The sequence below is a fragment of the Vicugna pacos genome, chromosome 9 (assembly GCF_048564905.1).
Source record: "Vicugna pacos chromosome 9, VicPac4, whole genome shotgun sequence".
In the NCBI taxonomy this organism is placed as follows: domain Eukaryota; kingdom Metazoa; phylum Chordata; class Mammalia; order Artiodactyla; family Camelidae; genus Vicugna; species Vicugna pacos.
In genome coordinates this window covers 37,313,322-37,334,492 of record NC_132995.1, presented here as the reverse complement: position 1 = coordinate 37,334,492, position 21,171 = coordinate 37,313,322, and the positions used below count along the sequence as shown (strand labels likewise).

The window sequence follows — 21,171 nt, the reverse complement described above, 5'->3', positions numbered from 1 at the left end:
GTGTGCTCTTAATTTCCCTCCTCAGTTTGACCCAAATAATTCTCAGATGCTTCTAGGGATGGGAACTTTTTTGTGGCCCCCTGGTGTCTTACACAGCACAAGACATAGGACCAAGCACAAGACAGGCGCTTATACGTAAGAATTACAACAATTACTGCATTCATATAACCCTACAGGACTCGGTAGGGGAGGATTCATTAAAGCCTAAAAAGTGGAATCTTAGAGGAAGAAAAAACTTGCACTGATGGATGTAAGTTCCTAATGTCGACGCATTTCAGCTGGTGTGAGCCTATCAGCCCCAAATCTGGCAAACCTGAGATTTAGCAGATGGGATCTTCTGGGGTACATGAGAACAAATATATGCTTTTTTCCAATTCAATGATGGAAAAGAGAAATTATTTGCATTTTATTTCATTTTTTTTTACAAATAATTTAAAAGTTCCATCACAGAAACCATTATAGTTTCAGCAAAGCATGAGGCTGTTTTACAAGATTATTTTTTTTAATCTTCCTTTTTAAAAAAGTAATCTTAATTTCCTGTCTTTTTAAAACTTGGACCATTTCTTTTGCAATTAGCAGCATGTACCTGTAAAGATAGGCGTGTGATATAGACCTATATATTAACTTTTGCATGCAGCTGACAATATCAACTTCTTTTGGAAGAAAGCAATATATGCTTTGCTTTCTTCTATGTTTTCTAGAGAAAATACATTGGAGAGTAAGACATATGTATCTTCCCATAGATACTCATTCTTCAGAATCATGAGAACTCTTTGACAAGCAGAAAACCCAAATGAAAGAGTTACACCTGGATGCAGTGAACTTGTTTAGAAACCTGATCACTTCTGCTTCCCAAAATAGGTATAGTATCGGGGAAAAAAACCCAACTATTTATTTATAAAACAATTGTAAAATGGGATCTGAAGGAGAAAATGGCTAAAGAAACTGGACAGATTCCTATAGGTTCTTGTAAATGAGACTCTAAATTCTACAAAGTTGAATTGAAAAAGCAATAGCAGTTCAAATTTCCAGAACCTGGCCCATTACAAACTTTCTTTGGTATAAAAAGGTTCTATTTTTCTTTTTTAGGAGAAAAGGGGAAAAATGGCAAGAGGAGCGGCTGTGGGGAAAGTAATTAATCATTCTCTTAAATATTAAAATAAAGAGAAAAAAATCCAGACATTAACCCATCTTTCAGCTCACTTTCCTATATGCTAATTACCGATGTTCATAATGATTGCAGGCCTAGCAAAAGCCCTGAGGATCACAGGAAGATTAAATTTTACTCATTAGATTATAACTAACAAGGCAGGAGAATGTCCTGATGTATGTAACAATGATTTCCAATAACTTGCTCTGTGACCTTGGAAAATTCACTTAACTGCTCTGAACCTCAGTTTTAATAGTTGTCAAATTAAGTGATTGAAGGGGATAATCTGAAGTCCCTTTGATAACTTAAAGTCAATGATTTTTAAGATGTATCCAAAAAATAATCTTCAGTTCAAAATGTCCTTCCAGCCAGAAAATTAAATTACTAAAGCACTTCTCAGAGCCATCAGTGGCTCCCAAAAGCCTATGCAGATGACTCAGAGGCACAGCCAGATTCGGGTATCACGGCTAATACCCCTAATCTCATTAGGAAAGCATTGTCCAGGAGTCAGACAAGGCAGAGAAAGGTCAAACTTCTCAAAGATTTCCTTCTGCCCAGCCAGAGCACTCCAACTGCAGGGTTCTGGGTTTAGAGAAAGTCTCGTCTTTGAAGATGTGGGAAACACTCTAAAAATTAAGTATTTAATCAGGGGAAGCAGGGAGGGGGAAAGAAGGAACGTAATTGCACCAGGAACAAGAACCTGCATTTTTAAAGACTCAAACAATATAGAATATGGACTAAAAAATCTAACTAACCACACTGAATCTTTTGGACACTCCCTGCCCCAGGCCTGGCCCATTTGACTGACCATGCTATATGTAACTATACTTTGGTGTGAAACATTAAAAAGAATAAATCCTATTCACGAAAACGTATAGAAACAAGAGTACACACACAAATCTAGTATACCAACATCATACAATCTCATCAGGGGATCTGTTTTTCTTAGGTAACACATCTTTGAGATCTTCATAATACTGTGTGCGCAGGTATACCTTTTTGCTTAAAATGCTGGCATAAACTTCCATGGTATGGATGCACTTGAATTAAGTTCCTCTAAAAATTCCTTTAGTTAAATAGTTTGAAGTTTTTGCTACTTTCCACCCACATTCCTAGTTTACAAACCATTTCTGATAGGTAGGGCATGACTTTTGAATAACTAAATAACGGCCCCTCCCTGGACAGATTATATATTAGAGAAGAACACATTCTTCATCTTGGGCTTTAAGAAGGTGACCTAAGTGAGTCTTGTCTTTTTCATTACTGGCTGTGAAACTTTAGAGAACTCACTCCTCCCAGTGTCCATCCCCTCATCTGCAAAATGGTTTGACAGTTTTGTAAGCATTGGGGAAAAAAAAGAATGTGTGAATAGTCTCATCTATAATAGCAGAAGTTTAATGAATTAAGTCAAATATTGAAAAAAAAATCAACAAAATTTTTAAAAATTTAAATAAAAGCCACCAAACTCTGCTCTTTGGAATCTTTTCAGTGATTGCCATGGCGACTACCATGCCATCACTCTTGGTGGAACTCAGAGTCATACAAAGTGTAATGCTCCTTATTCTGTCTGGTGGCCAAAAGCAAAAGAAACATTCCTGTCTTGCTCCAGAGTTGGGACATCTCAGCTCAGGGTGTTCCAGGGCCCAACAACAGCATCACACTGGAATAACTGGTATGTCCTGCCAGCCATAGAGGACTGCCTGTCCAAAGAGGATGTTCCTTCAGAAATATTCTCAAAAGTAGTTACTTCTCCATTTTTAAATCAGCAGGAGAATTTCCAGAGATCTGGTAGATGCATTTCCAAGACTCCAAAAGAAATTGTCTCTAAACTCATAGAACTTGTCCAAATCAATTTGCATCAGTAAAGTGTAGTGGTATGATTTTTTTTTTTAGAGAAAGAACAAGATACCTGATATATAAATCATTTACACCCCAGAAAAGGACAAGACAAAATAAAAACCATAAGTAAACAAAGCGCAGGCTTACGGAAAATGGTTTTCATTAGATTGATCAATTTTGTTTTTTGATCAGTAAGTTCTTTTCCTTATTGTGTTTATTTTGATGAAGATAATTGCAGTGGATAGAGAAATAAAGCTTGAAGCAAATATTGGTGATGTAATTATCTCTCCTTAAAGATGTTATAATGTCATTAATATGAAAAAAGTTAAATTTAGACCTTCAGAGATAAATCTGACTGCTAATTTGAATCTTTAGCTAATCCTATGTACACATTATAAAAATTCTATTATTTTCTGCTTCTCATAGCAGCTCTGAAATCCCACAACCTACTTTAGCATTCTTTAGTCTTTAACAAGTAAGACTGGGAATTGAGGAATAATCAGTAATGGTTATCTGCCTTTTCCTATTTAAGGACAATAATGGTGCTCACTCATCCTGAACAAGACCGTTAATTAATCATTGTAGCTGTGCAGGTTGAAGTCCCAGTGTTATCACCACTGAAGCATAGCAGTAATATAAACTCCTGCTTAAGTGCTTTTGTTCTGTGAAATGAATCTTTGCATTACAACCATTCCTAATCATTTATTAAAAGTATAACACTTTGCCATTATCATACTTGATTGTGATGTTTTTAAGCCATTTGTTTATCTCCTTGCTTGCACCAGATTTAATTTTCTAGAATTTAAACGCATAGAGTGTATTTGGTGAGAGGACGCAGGAAAGCTCTCTAGAAGAATGCACTCCTAAAAAAAATTAAAAAGTGAAAACAAAAATGCAGAAAGAGGATAGAAAATTAATCTCAATGCTCCAACCGACTGGTTATGCCGTGGACATTTGGCACAAAATAGGAATGTTGTGATTATTAGACTCAGTTGCAGAACACAACCAAAAGAAACATCTAATGTGAGCTGACCATATTATCTCAAACAAACAGAGCTGTCTATGGGCTTGAAAGGAATGTTCGTCTCTAATTTGGAAGTTGAGATAATAGCCTAATTTGCTTAAATGGTAGTTGGTGGTCTGTGAATAACTCAAGTGAAATTACTGCTTTAGAGTCTGGTGGGATCCACATCTCCCAGGATACACAACTTTTTAGGAGACTTAATCTAACCAGGTACAAATGCTTCTTTTTTTTCCATAAAACAAAAACTGAAAAGTCTTATCAAGACTAATTATTTATTAAGAAGGGCCACACGATGCTGAATACCTAGGAGGAAGCTATGTGCCACCCACCCCCATCCAAAAAGCAGTGTTGGGACCGTGGACAATCTCCCCACACTCTTCTTCAAGCACATGTTGATTACATGCTTGAACGGGGTCTCGTACAGGTCACCAGAAAATGTAGTACCCCTACCTGTTAAACAAACAGACCAGAACTTACACAGCCACATACAGGAATGCTGCGTTGTCGAAACAGTTACCAAGGGAGGCTGCAGACTTATTCCAATAAGTAACCTGACCTGTAACTCTGGAGCTCCCCTTTAATGTCACTTCAGGGGCCCAACCAATCAGATCTTTATTTTCACCCAAGAGTTTGGAAACTTCTTCCAAAGCTGAGATAGTCTAGGATGGATTCACTACCACTTTCTGAAACTGGACTGTGGTTTTAATCAAACCAGAGGTCAGCCACCAGTTCTATTATTTACTGCCCAAAAGACTATGAGTTGGTAATATGAGTGACTGAATGAATAAGCATTTGAATAAATTAATATGTGGTGATTTTACTCCTTAATCAGAAAACCTGTCCTTAGCAACGATGACCCTAAGTTTTGATGCAGCACTGAAAATAAAATTGGTTGATACATGAAAATACAATTGTCACCCCAAAAAAGTATTCCTTCCCTCCCTCATTTAAACATGCACTGGGTACCTAACACGTGTACATGTTGCACCAGGTAGAAGGAATGCAAAAAATAGACATTTCATGTCATCTCCAACTGCATAGTACAGCAGAGAAGACAGACAATGACCAAATAAGGAGAATACTGTTTGATTAGTTGTAACAGAGGGAACCAAAGAATGTATGAGACTAATGAGGGGAAGGGAAGAGAAGGGAGAGTCTAAGGAAGGCTGCCTGGAGAAGAATTTGTGGATCTGGAAAAACACACAGAAGCAATCACACTACTTTCAATCAACTGAATGTTCATGTCTCCACACAACTGAAATGTCAACATCCTACCTGCCAAAGTGATGTATTAGGAAGTAGATCCTTCGGGAGGTAATTAGGTAGAGAGTGTGGGGCCCTCATGAATGAGTTTAGTGACATTATTAAAGAAGCCTCAGAAATTTCTCTTGCCCTCTTTCTGCCCCATGAAGGTACAATGCCCAGTCAACAGTCTGTAAGCCAGAAGAGCCATCTCACCGGAACCAAACCATTCTGGCACTCAAGATCTTACACGTCTAACCTTCAGAACTGTGAGAATGTCATTTAAAAGCCACCCAGCCTCCTGTATTTTGTTACAGCAGCTCAAACTGACCCCGCCCTTCATTTTGTCAGGTGAGGACACTAAGGTCTGAATAGAAGAATTAATTAGTCCAGGATTGAACTTCTTACCAACTTTAACTGAGTCATTTTATCACAGATCAAGGGTCCAGTGTTCTGTCACTAGTCTATGTGAACAAATCTATACATTTTGCTTTTTCTAGGAAAGATCCAGCAGTCCCCAACTTTCACTCTGGAAAGGGCACCAACTTAGAAAATAAGAGATAGCTTGGTCTCTTGGTGTCTGATGTCATGTGTGGTCTCTGGGGACACATGGCCAAGATTCACTCATGGAAGTATAGAATTACGAGTACTGAGTCCCAGGCCAGTAGCTGGGGCATAGACAAGTGTCTCTCACCTTTACTGGCGGTGGACAAGGTACTGAACTCCTAAGGCTCAGCTCCCTCGTGGGTGTAACAGATTGGGGGAGGACGGTCTGGTGTTTACCTCACAGGTATGTTCAGAGGATTGACTGTGTTCATGTTTGTACTATCTTTAGTACAGTGCCTGGCACATATACCAACTAGATACTTGTTAGCTACTATTATATCGCTAACTATTTTTCACCTATTTATTCCTATAATCATATTCACCAACAGCAGCAGAGCATGTGATTTGAAGACATGCTCTGGGACTGGCTTATGTACGTCTGAATCCTAGTTCTGCCAAGTCTGCATTCAAAAGCCGTGAAACCTTGGGCAAATTACTAAACATCTCTGTGCGTCTGTTTCCCCATCAGAGATAATAATAACAGGACCTACCTCATTGGGCTGTTGATAGTATTAAATGTTATGCAGAGAGTATTTGAACAGTTCCTGTCATACATGAAGTGCTGTCACAATTGTCATTATCACCTTTCTTTTTAGCTCTCTTCTGGGCTAACTTTTGAGGCTATTACAAAAAGCCTCTGGCCCATAAAAAACCTACATATTTGTACCTGACATTGCTAATGACATTATTTGCAAAGTTTCCTGCTTGGTATGTATACCCAGGAAATTTTACCTAAATTTCAAACTATAATTTTGCCTTTTATTACATTGAACCTTTGCTAAATATTTCTGAGACTTCGCTTCATGATGAAAACTTGATTTTTCTTAATCGCCACCCCTTTCACATTTCACTCCAGTGCTCTTAGGAATTATTCACAATTAAGATGACTGTTGAATAATAAAGTGCCAAGAAGCACCCACTCGATTCATTAATGGTATTTGACTTCCAGCAAATGCTCAGAAGTACTGAGAGAAGCAGACGCTGTCTGTTTTTGAGTCTCTCAGTTTTCAATTCATTAATCAAAGCTCCATGTAATGACTCAAGTACTCCCCATGACACATCGCACAGCAGACATTCTACTGCCATGAAAGTCTAACCAAGGAGCCCACGAATGCAAACAGAACAACAATGAATTTTAAAAAGTCAAATTCCAAAGACACACTGTCCTGAACCTCAGAAAGATAGATGGACACCAATACAGCCTGCTTGTTGACCAAGTCATTTAATTGTATTACTCTGAGTACAGAAAACTAGTCAAGTTTCATAGTTGGGGTTTTTTTTTTGTTGTTGTTGTTGTTTGATTGTATAGTTCAGCCCTCTAGAATCTAGTTCTAAATAATTTTAGTGTCATCTTCTCATAAATTCCTCCACAAAGCAGGCGTATTTTGCTAATTTGCTTACTATTTCTCCCTTTCTGTTGTATTTCCAACCCTTTGGCTAGCCTCCACTCCCTTCCTATAAGGCTCTTCTCCCACATCACTTTCTTACCAAAGTTTATTCATTTCACCTGGTAAAACTGACAGTTTTCATGTGAAACTTACTCTGACATCTTTTGCATTCTAGCCTCTCTCCCAGTCAGAATTAGCCCACAGTCCTCAGTGACTAGGTAGCTATAATGGTTATTCATCCCAATTTTAATCACAGCCGCAGGCAGGGTGGGTTTCTTTATGCAGTCCTAAATTCTTCAAGAGTAGAGACTGCCTCTGGTTTTACAATGACAAGGTTGACTCTGCAAAGACAACAGTATTTGTCCTTAAAAATGGAGGTGTTTTCAGTTCTGTCTCTCTCACACACATACACATACACACACACAGAAACAGCCAAAAACATTTCTGTGATGCTGCCTTTGAAAGATAGATACTCCCATTAAATTGCTTTTGAAAGAAAGGCACAAAGTGAGTTAGGTATGCTGAACAGGTATATATCAAAGGCAGACTTCCCCCTGCTGCCATTAACTGCATGAAAGCTTTCGGGAGTGATTCCTTTGCTCATTTTAGTGGTTTGTATAATGAGATCAGAAGACAGAAACTCTGGCAACTCTTGGATCTACTTGTAGCTGCTAGACACAGAGAGACACTCTGCAGAGGAATGATGATTCTATTTGAAAACACCGAACATCCAGATGCCTGAAGTGGCCCATAATCACCCCTGTCTTGTCTGAGTGTCATCCGTTGCCTTGCCTTATGCAGTGGACTTTTCTTTTTTTTTCCTTTTCAGCCTCATGACCATGAAAAGGCCTTCTCAGTGTGTTCATCTGGCTCACTGGGAAATATATAGTCTTGAGAGCAGAAAAATACACTTATACCTGGTAAGAAATAATGTAGGAAACCAAACTAATCACACACACATACACACAAACCCATCTACAGATGATGTAAACAGACAGCAGCAAGGGAATCTGGCCAACTCGCTGCGTACATCTTACACATTCTGGAGTGTCTCCGGAATGCTAACTTGATTTCCTACTTTAATGCTTTCCTTTGCCTACTTTCTTTGCCTTTATTTTGGCATTCCGAATAAATGCTATGGACTTAGAACCAGACGCCAGGATTGACTTCATTCCTGGTGCTTTCTATAAACAGAATTTCTTGTTACCCCCAGGTGCGTCCCCTTTCCATTCGTATGGACAACTAATACAGCATTAGATCTGAAGCCCATATCTGGATAATCCCCTTTCTGAATGAAACTGAATCATGAAGGAGGATGAAAGAAAACATTTGTAACCAGACTGTTCATATTTCAATACTTTGGGATTGGGAGGAGTACACAAACAAGAGAGAAACAGTTTCAAAAGGCAGCAATGGGTTCTAATTCAGGGGGTGGGCAGGCAGGTCATTTACTTTCTCAGTCCGAGTACCAATGAGGAGAATTCAGATTCACAGAAATGCTAGATTGGATTTTGGAAGTGGTAAAATCTATATGGGTCATCTTTGGCTTTTGTAAATCTTAATCTTTAAACATAATTTAGAATAAAAAATTGTATTTCTCATGTGTTCAAATCTGCATCACTAATTGAATTCCCTTGCATTGCTTGTTGCTTATAGTTCAATGTGTTTCCTGAGTAAGAATGTAATAGTCACATTAAGTTCCTGCCTCTGGGTCAAATCAGGGTTTTACAACCTTGGTAGCTCACTGGCTACCAAAAATCTCAGCCCAGGAAAGTAAAAGATCCTAGAGATCTTGCATACAAAGGTCTTCTTGGCATCAGTCAAGAGCTGTGTATCATTCCTCCTTCAATGCACTCCCACATTGTCCCACACTTCCAGGTGTCTACGTTTCCCCATGATCAGTAAATTCTATATTTATGCCTACTTTGTGGTCATAATTATCACCAAGATTTACACGTTAAATTGTCCCCTTTCTGACAATACATTCTATGGTCACTTTATCCATCATCACATATTAGAGCCCCTAAAACTATACTTTGCAGAGTGTAGACCACAGATTAAGCACAGCTACACAGCCCGAGAAGGGTGGCTGGAAAGCAAATCCCTAAGTAACAGCATCAGAGATGCTGACTTGATCAGGTCTGCTTGGTACCCACGAATCTGTACACAGTCAACTAACATTTATGGTACGTTTCACCAGATGCTCTTCTCAGTGCTGAAAACTAGTAGTAAACAGGACAAATTCATATGCACTTTCAATGGCTCTGATAACTAAAAGTGGATTTTTAAAAACATTTAAAGTGAAAAATAGAAACAAAAAAGCCCCAAAAGCCCCAAAACAACAAAAACCACAGTATGTGACAGCTGAAAATACTATTAGAGCTTGTTATCCTGGCTCTCTCACATTTCACGTAAAGAAAGAGTTGAAATACGATACCAACAACAATATGAGCTACTATCTATGGAGTGACTCCATTGTTCTAAGCACCGTCCTAAGGTTTTTATGTTCACCATTGCCTCTGCCCTCACAGAAATCCAATGAGGAAGATACCACCATTACCCTCATTTTGTAGGTGGGGAAACTGAACCCAGACATACCAGGAAATCGTTCAAGGTCACAGAAACAACGCAAGAGTGAAGACTCATTTTACCCAAGCAGTCTGATTGCAGAGCCTACGCTCTTAACCAGTATGTGCAATTTCACTTTTCTCTTTTGCCTTCATCCCTCATCCCTACGTTAGGGTAAGAACCCAGGGCTCTTGGCTCCCAGAACAATTCTTTCCTGTCTATCATGTTTCCTCAAGTGAAACATCAAAGTTATCACCATGTCTTATGTCACAGAACTTCTCATTTCAAGTCAAAGAATAAATTCTAACACCTCTGGCAACAACAGTTAACCAATTTATTTAAATCCATCTCTTAATTCACTGATACCCCGAGGTACCTGCTTTGAGAAATATACACTGACTTTTATGGTGGATTCGAAAAACATTAACCTGTTTTATGGGTATAGTTATACACATAAATTAAAAAAAGGAAAAGGAAGATATACAGCCAGCAAATGTTGGTGACGGTTTTAAATGCTATGTGTCTCCCTCAGGACAACAGAAATCTGTCCAAAATCCATACTAAAGTAGCAGCTGAACAACTCCAGTTGGATTAGAGGTGATTTTTAGTTTCAGGTTTATTGTATCTTTAGATTTGTTACCTTCCTGTTGGCAGCATTTCTGCATTAAGAGACAATTCATCTTGCCAAACATATACTCAGGGTTTAAATGAGGCAATGAGAAGTAACTGAAACTTAGCTATATGGGATGATGGAGGGGCCAACAATTTTTAGGGAGCACTTGTTGTGTATGTCAGACACTAAGTTTGTCGTTTCGTTTTGTTTTTCTTTACTTTTACAGAGGGCAAATAGCCACTCATTCATTCTTCATGCAAATGCATCATTAGCCATTATTGCTAGTTTCCAATATGAGAAAACTGAAGGTCACTCTCCAAAGACAAAAATCATAAATGTTTCAGGATTTGATCTCAGGGTTTCAATAATTCCATACAGTGCACCCAATTCTCTATTAACTCTTTATCCTTTAATAAACTTCTAACTGAAGACTGAGGCATCCCTTTATCTGCTTACTTTTTCAAAATTGCCACATAGAAAGTAGAAAACAGTGACACAGCAAAAGTATACAGACTGAGGAAACTGAGCATCTCTGAAAATACAGCCCTGGGGTCTCAGAACATGGGGCCACTTTAGGATGCTGACAGAATGTTTTAACATCAGTGCCGATATACTTTAGAATTTCCTTTTGTTATTTCTATATTGTCCAAATGATACTCATCTAGAAATGTTAACACATATTGGTTGTTTTCCCTGTATTTAAGGAAAGCCTATTTTTCCCTCAATTTGAATCTAAGTTTTGTATCTTACTATCTGTAACTTCATATAAGATATTTAATTCTGAGCTTAGTTTTCTCATTTGTAAAATGGAAAATAATACAACTTCATAGAGAGTTGTGGAAATGAAGTGAAATATTTTATATAACATGCTCAGCAGTGTCAGGCAAATAAATGTTCAATAAAAGTGAACTAGAATTTTTAAAAAATTATAAAATATGTATATTTATTTATTCAAAATTACATATGTATGTGTAGAGAAATAATTCCATATTGCTAGTAAGTACATTTAACTATTCACTAATGACAGTAAAAAATACTAATAAATCTGCTGACCTCCAGTTGATTTACATTATACATTTGAAAATAGTTTTAGATAGACTTATTCCCCATTTGTGTTAGTATTATCAATATGTGGAAGTCGTTCAGTGACATTACTGGATGGTGGGTCTGAAAGAATGTATTCAAGTATTAAAGGCTACCTTCTCTTTAACTAAGAGGCTATGGGAGGCATGAAGGCACACAGCCTAGAGAGCAAGAGAATTTTAGGGAGCAGCCCTGGAGCACCCAGTGGGATCACAGACCAACCATCCAAACAAGAGCGGAAGAACAACAGATGAAAGGAAAAGGGAGCTGACCACCAGCTCAACAATATTTTCTCCCACTGAGTTAATTCATGAATTAAACATGCAAAACATACCCACAATTTATACAGATCTTTATACACAAAAGTGTTCCAAGGCACCACTTCAATATAAGCGAACATTACTGAAATAAATAGAAAGTATGACAGTCTTACATTGCATAATTTGTCTCAACCTATGTCAGATTCTGAGCAACTCTTTCACCATCTCCATCACATAGATGTTAAATCTTGGTATCACAGAGGGAGTAAGTGAGGGAGCGTTAGTAACCTAACCATCACTTCATGTGTGTACTCACCTCACTCACTCACTGGGTAATGAATTCCAGCTTCTTACCCAGGGCTTAGGACAAACAGATCCATAAGCCCTCGTTCACTAGAAAGTGGCAGTCTATGATGTCTAACGTAACTGAAATAATCAAAAACGTACATCAGGCTATAACTTACCTGGCACATTTATCGTCTCATCTCAATTCCTCTGATACTCAAAGAAATAGGTTTTATTATTATCCTATTCTATAAAGGACAAAACTAGAGAGCATTGTAATCAAGTGACCATGTTGTTAATGCCTTCAATTCTGTACTGACATTTTGTTACACGGCACAGAGGATGGATTTTAAATTCATACATACTTGGCCTGATTATTTTCCATCATTCTGTTCTCTCTGCATCAGTTTCTCAGCCTCAACTTACTGAAATTCTGGACCAGATAGTTCTTTGTCCTGGCGGGTGGCTCTGTGCAACAAAGGATGTTGAGCAGTCTCTATGGCCTCAACCCAGGAGATGGGGTTAGCATCACTATCCACCCCGAGTTGTGACAACCAAAAATGCCTCCAGAGGCTGACAATGTTCCCAGGGGGACAAATTCAGTCCCAGTTGGGAATCACTGGTCTATGTTACTCAGACACTATAATTCCCATCTGTCATCAAGGATATATTGATAAAAGAAGTTGTTTTCCCATTAGATCTATTTATTAGGACTGTGCATTATTACCCTTTCTCAATACTATTATAGTCAAGGCCAGAGACTGCCTTATTTTTCATCTGCTTCTGAAGTCCTGAGACAGTCTACCTTCTGTAAATGAAGCATACACAAATAACTCTCAGTGAGGACAAAAAAAGGAGTAAGGAAACCTAAGGTCAAATTGTGACTCTCCTGCTCTGATTGAAATTTTGACCCCCACATTAGCCAGCTCAGGCTGCCATCACAAAATACCACAGACTAGGTAGCGTAAAAACAGGTACTTATTTTATCACAATTCTGGGGGCTGGAAATCCAAATTCAGGATGTTATCAGGTTTAGTGTCTCTTGAGGCCTCCCTCCTTGGCTTGCAGACAGCCACCTTCTCACTGTGCCCTCACACGGCCTTTCATCTGGGAGCCCACATCCCCACTGTCCTTTCTGTGTGTGCAAATTCCCCCTTCTTGTAAGAATCCCAGTAAGATGGGATTAGAAATCCCTAATTCTCACATACCAACTCATTTCATCTTAATTACCTCTTCAAAGATCCTGTTTCCAAATACAGTTTTCATATTCTTAAGAATTAGGGGCTAAGGGCCTCAACAACTTAAGTCTGGAGGGGACACAATTCGGTCCATAACAACTTTCTTTACTCAAAAATTCAGTCTTCCAGCTGTAAAATAAGTGTGCTGCTACACTGTGACCTATAAAGTAGGTCAGCATTTTCCAAACTTTAGTCATTGACAAACTGTCATCACGATTTGGACCATTTCCACAGATTATCTTTACTATTATTTGTTGATAATTTAAAATTGCATTGCTATGTAAATTGTAAATATTTTTTTACAGGAAGCTTTCATCACTGCAATAAATTTTAAAAATGGAAAACTGCCATATTTACTTTCCTTAAACATAAGATTATAAATTTTTTTAAATGATAAGTATACACCTTTATCATGCTCTAGTGCTAGGCTCTGAGCCCAAGGTCCACTCCATTTGGTTATAATGGCAAGCACTGAAGGTGTATTAAAGACACATTAGCAACATACTGATTCATTCTCCTTGATGTATCCAGTGGGGAATGGAAGAAGGCTGAGGCAAGAATAACTTTCTCACTACAAGATTCAAGGTGAATTACTGCCTTGCCAGGATGCCATCTAAAACCACACTGCATTCCACTAAAATGCACTCTGATTTATGCCCCTGTTTCACATGCCCCACTCGGGCAAACCCTGTACTAGTCGATTTCTAATTCCATTTCAAAGATCCCTACCAATCTTTTAGGATGTGTAAGTGTCAAATACTAAAAGAAGTAGAAAGTAAAGTTAATAGTGAAAGTTGTGGGGTTAACTGTAAGTCAAATGGATTGAGTAGAGCCACTGAATAATGTCTTTATAATTGACATGAGAGTGCTGTACAGTTCAGCCCTAATGCGATTGTCTTAAAAAGTTCAAAGACAAGAGACTACTTTTCCCTTTTCGGTACACATATCAAAGAGTTTTGTAATAATTCATGTGATGATGGACTGAGATTGTTCTATGATTGATAAACTCAAGGGATATAATGTATCATTTTTGAAGTAGGTGTTAAGGTGATTGGTTTAATAATGATACAAAGTGTCAAAGATTAAAAATATCAGGGGAAGTGTCTATATAATATGCAAATGGCTGCTAAGTGCAAGCATTTTTAACTAGATAAAGACAGAAAGCACATGCACCAAGAAGACTTGAACAGCACTCTGTCTGGAACCCTTCTGTCTCACAAAGACACTTGGAATACTTTCAAGTTCATTGCTAGAGTGAGTTTATGAATCTCACAGAGCACCCTTCTCTGAGTTCAGGGACGTGTATACCACAACACCAAGTCAAAAATCACGTGAAAAAGTAGTGAGTGGCAAGATAGAATGTTTTTATACAGCAGGAGCTATTCTTAACTAATGAAAAAAAGAGATTGCCTCAATGGATTAATCCTGTATTACCCACTTCTTGTAGATCAAGTTTGGAGTGGTTATTTATAATAGCTAGAATCAGAGAGCTAGGAGAGTCGGATACATCTCATGAGATATATGGCCTCACACGTGAGACAGCCACATTTGTGGAAGACCGTTCTGTACTCATGAATCTTCGGAGGCCCACAGGCCTAACAGATGACATGCCACCTGCTACCTTGCCTCCTGATGCCTCATTCACAACTCTGGCTTCTCCTAATACACCATGTAGTTTGAACACAAGGACCTTCTTATCATAAAAGCATTCTTCCAGAAAATATGTACATGAACATGTACAGTCTGAATCTTGCTGATTCTATTTTCAAAGGATGAATAACTTGAGTTTAAGAATATGATTCTTGTAGCACAAGCTGTACCAGGTACTGAGGTATGTCACACTTGCCAGCCCAGGATGCATGACAGTTAAAGAACAGCCACTTGCTTTTAAGAAATACCATTTCCAAGAGGCGTCCCCCACATCACAAACATCCCATCTCAAGAATGGTCATGCCTTCTGTCCACCCAAGCCTTGTAAGCAGCGTCTGAAATTGTCATAGTCCCTCCATTGGAGAAAAGGCCCCAGAATGCTCCAAGCTAACCACACTACCCTTTGAGAACAGGGGATCTACAAACTCCCTTTGTGTCCTTTTCTAATGGGAGAGATACATTTCAAGCACTACCTCTGTTCCTGAGTTTGCCTTTAATTAAGCATATGAAGACAGAATCAGCTCCTTGCCTTCCATCAGTTCATTGAATTCCTGGTCCATGGAGAATAAGTAGGAGCTCGACGTTTCACTCAGAAAAGCTATTAACTATATGGATGCCCCTGAAATCAAAACTCCACAGCACTTTTCGTTGTTTGTCATTAGCCCAACCCATTCTCATGCCTGTAGTGTATAGTAAGCACCCTCACATGCCGATTTCCCTCACTCACTGGGGCCCTTGAATCAAAGGCTGGTGAATTCCCAGGTCCTTTAGCAGGACCACGCACCCAGGAGTGAAATTTCAGCACAGATCCTCCAAGTGCTGCCCCCAGATCAGACACAAACTATCCAACTAGAATCAACAGTGAAGACAGAGGGGCCAGTCTGGAGAGCTGGTCCAATGCGCATAATACCATTCCATATGAAAAGAGGGTAAACCTGTCCTTCCTTCCACTACAATCTACCTTACTGAAGTCAAATTATTCTCCACAGTATAAATCCATCCACCTGGATTTTGTAGGAAACCACATCACATGTTAACTTGTTCCATCTCTCAGGGAGAAATAAAATTTCAGATGCTTAGATTTTCAATTCTGGGAATTTGCCAGTTGAGACTACGAAAATTCCTAAGGGTTCACAATTTATTAGATGGACAATAAATCTATAAAATTCATTCTTTTTTACAACTTGGGTAAACCCAAGAAAGTCTCCCCCCGCCCTCCGATCAGAAAATGATACAAGCCCTCCTACTGCTGTTTCAGCAGTGCGTAATAGAACTAACACTGGTTTACTGAAACACTAACTTAAGTGGAATGAGAAAGAGCCCTGAATTATTTATTTGATCAATTCAGAATAAGATACTCCAAACAGGACTGCCTCAACCAAGCAAACTTACACCTCTAGCTTGCTGGCTAGCTTTGGGCTATTTGCTACACTTTGTGATCTTTTATTTTCTCTTCTATAAAACAAAGAATTAAAGATTATTTCTAAATTACACTAAGTGACGGAATTCTATACTTCACCTAACGGAGGAGAAGAGAAAACTTGGGACAATCATCCTGGAATCGGAGAAGATAAGAGATGGCTAACATATAACTTAACATACATTATTCTAACACTGTAAATTACATGAAAAGGATGTAAAGTACAAAGATAAAGGAAGAGGCCAAATATCAACGTTTGTAGTCGGTATGATAATTTTTTTGGAAGGTGCAGCTGAAACAACTGGAAACCAATTATATTAAAAACTGAAACTCAGAGAGTTTAGGTAACATGCATAAAGATAAAGCATGTTTCCTATATATTCATAAGAGCCAGTTAGACATCATAACAAAGATTTCATCTATATATGTAAAATGTAGATTAAAAATAACAAGAAATATGTAGAGCATATTTAAAGTACATATTAAATTTGTTTAGAGGCCCTAAAAAGATTTTAATAAATTGAGAAACACACTATATTCCTTGCTAGATTCAGGAGTAATTAATACCAATAAAATTTTGATTCTTCACAAACTGATAAATGGATTTAATATAATTCCAATTATAATCACAGTGGGGTTAATGGGATTTAGAAGCAACTTTAATAAATAGTCTACATTTCATGCAGGATAAGAAACAAAATAGAATACTTGATTTTTTTTTTAAAGTCTGATATTGGCAAAGTGAAGCTTTGCCATGCCAGATATTAAAATATACCATATTAATAGTTTATATTGTTCATCATTCTCTGTAAGACTGGTCCTCTTTAAAGAGCTCTGTGTATGCTAGCTCACGTTTTGTTTTGTTTTGTTTTTAGCACAAACTCTGAAAGGTATGTTCAGTTTGTAAGTGAAGAACCAAAGGCAAAAAGAAATAAGTAACGTATCATAATATACACATTAGGTAGGTGGCTCACAGACAGCTAGAACCTACACCACCTGACGTCAGAATCAGCGCCACTAACGAGGGTGCTATACTGAGAACCGGAAATCGACTCAGGCAGTGAGACCGACGAACAGACAGACACTGCTTAAAAAGGACGGGAGTCAGAACACAGTCCGTTAAAAATCACATACCTGTCAGTGGGGGACACCAGTAAACTGAAACTTCAGATCTCCAAGTTCCCAAGGAGTCAGAACCACTCATCCCAATTCTCTACACCCTGGCATTTGTTTTCAGTGCTTTGCCACATTAAGCATCACTGATTTCATCTTAAAATTGGCAAAATTACTTTCATGTTTTCAGTTTCCCTCAAATAGGTTCTATCTAGGACTTAAAATTTTTGAAGAAAAAAAAAAGATCAAGACTGTAGCCTTTAGATTTCTACATATTGTGATTTTAAGAACAGGTTATTAGATAATTTGATTATGTTTATGTCATGTGTATATAGGCATGCACACACAGGTATACTGCGAAGAGGTAAACTTATTTGAAATGACTGGTAAAATTAAAACGGAAATTTGTACTTCTCTGGTATGCAAATGAGAGTGTAAAGGGGGCATTTCATATTTATAAAAACTGTAGCTTCTATTTAATGTGATTTTGCCACATCAGGCGATTTGCTAAGAACTCTACATGTATAATCTCACTCCAACTTCTCACTAAATTTCCCTGATACAAGCAGTGTCATTAGCCCTACGTTATGCATAAGGACACTGGTAAGCAGACAGGTTACAAACCCCATTCACAGTGGTTTTGATACAGAATTGAAAACAAAGCTTCAGAAACAGAATTTGAACTTTTCTATAGTTTTAAAACCTATGCTTTTTTTGAAGTATAGTTGACTTCTAATATTAGTTTTAGGTGTAGAACATAGTGATTTGGTATTTTTATAGATTATACTCTATATAAAGTTATTATAAAATATTGGCTATATTCCTTGTGCTGAATATTATATCCTTGTAACTTATTTATTTTATACCAGTAGTTTGAGCCTCTTAATCCCTGTCACCCATCTTGTCCCTCCTGTAACCGCTTCTCCCCTCTGGAAACCTCAGTTTTGTTCTCTGAATCTGTGGGTCTGTTTCCATCTTGTTATATTTGTTCATTTGTTTTATTTTTCAGATTGCTCATCTAAGTAAGAACATACATTATTCGTCTTTCTCTGCCTGACATTTCACTAAGCATAATACAGTGTCCCTGAAACTAGATAATATAAAAATGGAAGACAAGCAACCACATGAATGCCCACAGATGTGTGAAGCTGGTAGAGGGTGGGTTTTGAAACGTGCTGGTGGTGTCACAGAGGCATGACAGACACTGGGTGTGGAGAAGTTCTTGCAGGAAGTCAATTTTCCAGCAAAAGTGATCAATAAATGTGGCGTTTCCTATAGGCTGGGGCTCTGAGACATCTGTTCTTCGCTCTTAAGGGTTTCATCACCTCATCTGAGACTGAAGAAACAGAACAAGGCAACAGCAGCAAAACCAACACTTACAAGTGTGCTGTTTAGGAGATGGTCACACGTCTAAGGGAAGGACTCCAGCAGAAACTGTGCTCATGTGTGCGCAAAAACCAATCACACATCAGATTAGCACCTGCCTCCTGGAAAGAAACATCATAGACCAAGGCAGATACTACACATGTATGAACTGCCCTGCCCCCCCCAAAAAAAAGAAAAAAAAGAAGAAAAGAAAAGAGGTCTTTCAATTTTAATGGAATATGGTGATGTGTCCTGAGTTGCTCTCTGTAGGAGGAGAAGAATTTAGAGTTTCCCAGCAGAAATCTGTTTCTTCATTCACTGAGTTTACTGAGTGACAACTGAGACTGAAGAGCTGTCGCAGGTGCTTGGATTCTTCAGTGAAAAGCAAAGACTATCATCATTATCCTCTTCTGGCTTAAATTTTACCAGGAATGTGGGTGAAGACAGGAAAACAATACATATAATAAAGAAATGAATACACTGTATACACTGTGTGCTCCTTAGAATTAAGCCATGCAATGGGGGGAAAAAAAGAAGAAAGCAGAACAGAGCAACAAGAGAGATGGGTGGGTGAGGGACAGAGCAAGAAAAAGTAGGGACAGTAATCGAGGTGAGTGGAGAAATCAGAGGAGAAAAGACGACAATTGAGTAGACAAATTACCTGATAACTAGTGCCATGTGTTTCCTACAGATTTCTAAAATCAGAAATACTACTTAGTATGCTAGTACTAAAATATTATTAGGATAATGTTTTACTTTAATTTTTATTTCTGGTTTTTGAAGATATGATTTTGATTATCTTCTTCTCCAGAAAAATTTTTATAATGTCATCAAGCCTTGAGCAATGCAATAGTTTTACCTGTGTTTGCTCCGTGGCTGATGTTGCCTCTGCTGTGGTGGCTTCTTTTGCTGTTTTCAGTGTGGAAATTATGGAAAGGCTGTGAATTCTGTCTTTGCATCAATCCCCAGATGGCCATGAAGGAGAGACTCAAGACTCAAAGCCAATAGTAAGAATTCAGTCAAGTTAGGAAAAAAGACACCTTCCTAAGCAGGAGCATTAAGACTACTGGGAACACACAGACATCTGAGGGAGGGCATCAGAGGTTCTGGGAGAGGATCTGGAAGGACTTCTTGTTGGTATTTTTTTAGGGAAATCTGACCTCAGTGTCTCTACTAAGGTATGGAGAGAACAAATGACATCCACATCATAACCCATCTACTTACCGGCTGAGCCCAAACTAAAACTCAGCACCATCTATACTGAGACTGATTTGCTTTCCACTTCTCCTCGCTGAGCTTTTATTGACCCCTCCCTGGTCACTGTGCAGATACGATCCTGACCTGGTCTCTGTCTTCAAGGCACACAGTCATGCGGCATAACATAAAATTCCTCGGCAAAATGACTCTGAGCAGCCAGGAGAAAATAATACACTCAACGCCAGAACTGTAAGCAAAAAGGGTAAATGGGCATCGTGACCAAAATATGCTTACCACTTTGCAATCTGAGTGTAATCTTTAGTGAGTAATTTATATTAAATCTAATAAAAGTGTGTCAGGAAGTTTATGACCAAACGTAACACAAATCATGAGTGAGGGCTGCTGCGAGGAAGGAAGAATTATGTCTGCCATCCATGTAAGACAGGGACAGGCGACACGACTCTCTCAGAACCTGTGAACGTTTCAAACTAGGACTAAAAATTTCTTGCTCAAGTACCTGCATGTTCCCAGCGGCTGCATATGTTTGCCTGACAAAACCCATGGTTGGGCGATGGGTCCCAAGGTGTTAACATTAAATTCCCACTCACACAGTACATTCTTCAGCTCCTGCTGCTGAGCTGACAGCACTGCAGAATGCTTTCCCATAAACAAATTCCACCCTATAGCCTGTTTTCCCCTTTAGTTTCTGAAGAGAACTGTCATGGCAAGCTAAGAGTCTTGAACAGAACAAAGGAGGAGAGAAAAGTCTCCAATTAAACAGAACCCCTAGACAATACGAAACTGTTCTTTATAACGTGTTGCTCCCCTGAGAGTAAACTACAAATGTCCCTTTCTTTTCTACTAATTGTTGGAAACTTTGTATAAACGTCCTTTCATTCCACAATAATGACAGCAGAAGGAAAACGCTCTTGTTTGGTCTTAATAGGTCTGCCTCCTCTCTAAGCACAGAAGTTCTGGATTTAGGCAGACCTGAGTTTACATCTCAGATCAAGCTATGTGACATTGGGCGCTTTAAGGAAAATTAGTGGAGCAAAGTTTAATCATCTATAAAATAGGGGTTCATATTTGCATCTGACATATAGGCTGTTTGTTCATTTTGATCAATATTT

At 38.4% G+C, this 21,171-nt stretch overlaps 1 long non-coding RNA gene across 3 annotated transcripts; it reads left to right on the top strand.

Annotated features, from left to right (window-relative positions):
- The first annotated feature begins 2,736 nt into the window (after positions 1 to 2,736).
- LOC140698485 (uncharacterized) lies at positions 2,737 to 19,329 on the top strand. 3 transcript variants are annotated; one of them, XR_012076283.1, is made up of 3 exons: positions 2,737 to 2,822; positions 5,426 to 5,606; positions 18,489 to 19,329. It is a non-coding gene; the product is annotated as an uncharacterized lncRNA (long non-coding RNA). The 3 variants fall into 3 exon arrangements; XR_012076284.1 differs by lacking the exon at positions 18,489 to 19,329 and adding an exon at positions 9,781 to 9,890; XR_012076285.1 differs by lacking the exon at positions 18,489 to 19,329 and adding an exon at positions 8,463 to 8,539.
- Positions 19,330 to 21,171: the final 1,842 nt, after the last annotated feature.